The sequence below is a fragment of the Crassostrea angulata genome, chromosome 1 (assembly GCF_025612915.1).
Source record: "Crassostrea angulata isolate pt1a10 chromosome 1, ASM2561291v2, whole genome shotgun sequence".
NCBI lineage: Eukaryota > Metazoa > Mollusca > Bivalvia > Ostreida > Ostreidae > Magallana > Magallana angulata.
In genome coordinates this window covers 34,847,903-34,852,579 of record NC_069111.1, presented here as the reverse complement: position 1 = coordinate 34,852,579, position 4,677 = coordinate 34,847,903, and the positions used below count along the sequence as shown (strand labels likewise).

General features: G+C 33.0%; 1 pseudogene; it reads right to left on the bottom strand.

The window, feature by feature from the left end:
- LOC128192238 (uncharacterized) lies at positions 1–4,677 on the bottom strand (annotated as a pseudogene).

Here is a 4,677-nt window from a genome sequence, read left to right as displayed (position 1 = left end):
CTAACATGAAATACACCATCCAAAGAAGGTCCCTTTCATGTTATTGTCACTGACAAAGACTGAGCCAGTAACTCCATTAAAAGTTGTACTGGCATGCACGAAATTTTACCAGTCCGATGACTATTGACCGCGAGTTCAACTCGAATTGAAAATTCGAATGTGGGTCAACAAAGGTTGTCCAGGAAAACAAATACATGCCTGCTTGTGGAACTGTAAATGGTCCAGAGTGCTTGTTATGACCATTTCCAGAATTTGTTACGACATGATCATACAAAATACATGATGCAACCCTGTGTTTGTTTCTATATTTGTAAGGTCGATATAAAAGGCAACTACGTGCGCTGGAACAATTGTTGTTATTGTTTCTTGAGATGTTAATAATCTACTTTCTGGAATCAAAATGAATATGTTAGACTTTTTAAATATGTTTTTCATAAGGGTTTTTTGAACTGAACACAGCGAAAGGATGAATATTCAGAAGTTGACTCACAAGAGCCTTATGATTTCGTTGGTAAAAACAACATTGTTGAAAGAAACACCAATGTCGAATTGAAAGAACTAATTCCATAAAGTATCACTCACATTACCAAACGATATGCTACTGATGCGTTTTAGATGAAAATGGTGTGGATGCCGGCCAGACACCCATGGTAATCGGACGGTGACTGAGGTCATCGGGCACATCGATGGAGGTAATCAGAACAAATTGCAGTTAAAAATCATGGATTCTCATCGGCAATACATCATTTACACATTATCCAAGAATCGACCGATGTATGGCCGACTATTGTCCGGTGCCCCCTGCGTCTGAGGTTAGATGAGTTTAATAAACATCGGCCGATTATCGACCTAACATTTGCCAAAAGCCGGCCACCGAAGTAAGAACGTTTTTTTAAATACATCAGCCGATTACCGCTTGAATATTCGTATGTGTTTAGCAATGCATCGCTGGGCCTTAATTAAGGTTGTACGAGTTGATGCTACAACATGGCTTAATTAAGATGTCTCACTGCTGTTGTATTGTTGTATTGTTTATTGGCTAAATTCAAATGAATTATAAGCTGTTGAAACATATGTACATAATTATAAATATATAATGCTACACTCTATCCAATCAAAATCAAACAGTTCGCTATTGACGTTAAACAATATTCTAAAAAAATATTATTCATACATGTACATTCATAGGAGGAGAGACCCTATAAATCAATAAATCAAATGATTATAATAATGATAATAATGATAATAATAGTAATATTAATAATAATAGTGATAGTAATAATACATCAGTTGGATGTACTAGTTATCCGACATCCCGTTTTTTACCTGCCTCACGCAGAAACATTGCGAGATGGCACAATTGTTTGCGATTATGAATGGCAAGGAGTTGAACTAACTTAAACATTGAAGGACGAGACCAGTAATATTTTTTTAAATACAATACCCGTAGACTTTTATAAAATGGACAGATAAGTATGAAATGGAATTCATCCTCGACTTCACCTAAATTACAATATTTACAGATACGCATCGATCTGACAGTTCCATTATAACGGCCTTGCTCTACCAAAAGCATATGCGATGACAGTCTATATTTTGTTAAAAGGACAACAAGGTTTTCCGGAATATTTTTACTCAAATAAAATTGTAACGAAAAAGTGTCAGGCAGATACTTGTACAATAAACATTTAGAGGATGACTCGAAAAATGCGTCTCTTTCCTGAATAAAAAAATCAGACAACCTCTGCTTTACAATTTTTAAGAAAACATTAGTGTTAGCCACATTTTGTGAAAGCCAGACTTCATGCATACCCAGAGATACTAATAATTCTCTGACATTAAAACACCATGTATTTGGTATCAACTGTGAGACCATTTCCTCATATACATTGCGTAATATACAATTTTCTGTTTTAATCAATTTCAACCAATACTTAATGATACGCAATTTACGTATAATACTCATAGGTAGACGACCTAACTCTGAATAAACCATAAAGTTTGACGTACATTTTTTAACTTTCAAAATTCTTTTACAAAAATTTGTGTGAACTCGTTCTATTTCATCACCAGAATGAAAACCCCATATCTCGGAGCCATAGTTAAGAACGCTAGATACATAGGTGTCAAAAATGCTTAATTTAGTCTCAATATTTAAATAAGTTTCATTACATAGTTTTAGAATACCAAACATACATTTCCTACCCTGCATTGCAATTGTTTTCTGTGTAACATTAAAATTCCCATTAAAATTCAAATTGATTCCTAAATAATTGAAACAATTAACAACCTCAACATGCTTTTGGTCATAGGTCCAAAAATCATTTTTACACATTCTACCCGCATGTCGAAAAACAACTATTTTAGTTTTATCTGTGTTCACACCAATATTCCAATCATTACTAAATTGATACAATTGATTCAACATACCCTGTAGACTCTCCCTTGAATTAGCTATTAACACAGTATCATCAGCATACATTAAAAGAAAAAGCGAAAGGTCTCTGAAGTCAACAGGTTCACAACAACTTCGAATAAGATCCATTTCAAAATCATTAATATATAATGAAAAAAGAAGAGGCGACAAAGCCTCTCCTTGCATAAGTCCAGTTGTTGACGAAAAATAATTTGACAGTTCAGACTTATATCTGACACATGATTTTAACTCACAATAAATATGCTTAATAATACTTAACAACTTTCCCGTGACTCCATTTGTAGCAAGTTTGTATAATAACTTGTTTCTATTCACACTATCAAACGCTTTTCTGTAATCAACAAAACAACAATATAATTTCTTTTTCTTTTTCAAATATAAAGATACTAAACTAGTAAGTGCAAAAATGGCATCTGTGGTACTATGACCTGGCTTAAACCCAAACTGCGCATCGCTTATGATACCATTGTCGTCAGACCAGCGAAGTAATCTATAGTTCAACACTGTGGTAAATATTTTTGCCAGATTACTAACAAGAGTTATTCCCCTGTAATTGTTAACATCATTGGTGTTACCTTTTTTAAGAAGTGGAATTATTACACCTATAGACCAGCTCCTTGGGAAAGTACCTGCATATCAAAATTTTTCCATGAGTTATATGCAAAATATATATCAAAATTCACTTCGTATTCTAATAAAATTGTAAATTTAAACAAATAAAAATACATACTTTTAACAGTTCTTTTTGCTGGTGGTTTTGATATCATTGAATCTTCTGTGAATGATTTCTGACCTTGAATGATTCACATGTATACTGTCATTTAAAATGGTTGTTGAATCTTCTGGACTCAAACTGGTTCATGCTTCGTTATACTTTGCCAACGAATTCATTAAATCCAGAATTGTTTTTCTCTGATGCTCTATTCTTACAACTTGCTTTTCATTTTTAAAGGCCAGTTTCTGAATATGGTTAAGAGCAATTGTCTTAAATTGATCAAACTCTTATCTGCTGATCAGTCAGTTGCATCCGTCTCTATTCCACACAATACAAAAACTAAAGCAACAGAGAATTGTATCCTTGTTCAATATGATCAGTTTGCACTGTTCCTATATAAGTAGTACTCTATGATTTTAAGTTTTGACCGTCTTTCATTCCCTCATTTGATCAGCATTTATGACCCCAAATAACGTGGACGTACCTTTATATATGTCCTAAGTTCTTTACTTTGATAGTCTAAGTACGATATGGCTTTTGGTTAATGAAGTAATGGTCAAAATCTGCTATGGCCTTTACCTTTAACCTGAAAACTTTGTTCTGTGTCACTGCTTACAATTCATTCAAAAGAACTATTGATGTAAATGATAAATGATATGACAGATCAAAGAGTGGAGATAAAACATGACCCTTAAAAGGCACGTCAACGATGAAGTACTGTGGAATCATTAGATTACGTGGTAGCTCAATTTTCGTGAAAAATGAAGGTACCTATCATCCACGATCGAATTAACATCCTCCACAAATTAATATATATTATGGTTATAAAGTTATATTCTCCTTTGTAGTTGTAGGACAATAAAAGAAATAACGTTTCCACGAACCTGTAAAATTCGAGCAATCCACAAATTTGGCCCTAACGAGTTTTATTGATTCTACAGTATGAACTAGATCAAAGCAATATGATCTTCAATTTTCGTGTTGAAACTTTTTTTTTACAAAAATCTTATTTTCGAATTAAATGACAAAAATATAATGGTTTCTAAATTTCTGTTAGCCATATTTTGCGGAAAAGTCGTTAAGAAGCCTAAATTGGACCAAAATTGAATTATTTTCGTCCTGTACAAAATTGGTCTGGTTTATATTCCTGAGAAGAAAAATCTTTCTTCAGACAAGAATTTATGATTTTTCAAATCTTATAATCATAAAAGTTTAATTAACATGCGACTTATCATACTAGCAGGTTTTTGCAGCAAAATAAAATTCTAAATAATACAGCTCATATTGCTTTAAATTAAGTAAAGGGGATATAATGCATGTTCTAGTTGAGGAATAAACATGCAAGGCTGTTCATAAAGTTCAAACATCAGCCAAGGCCTAAAAACGTGGATCTCTGAACTAACAATGAAATTTTTACCCAATTTTGCAAGGGGATATGTTAATTTTGGGTAAAAAGGCAAGCAATCTTCTTAATCAAATATCTTGTTTTCTACTACTAGGCGTGAGAAAAACAAACTTACATCAT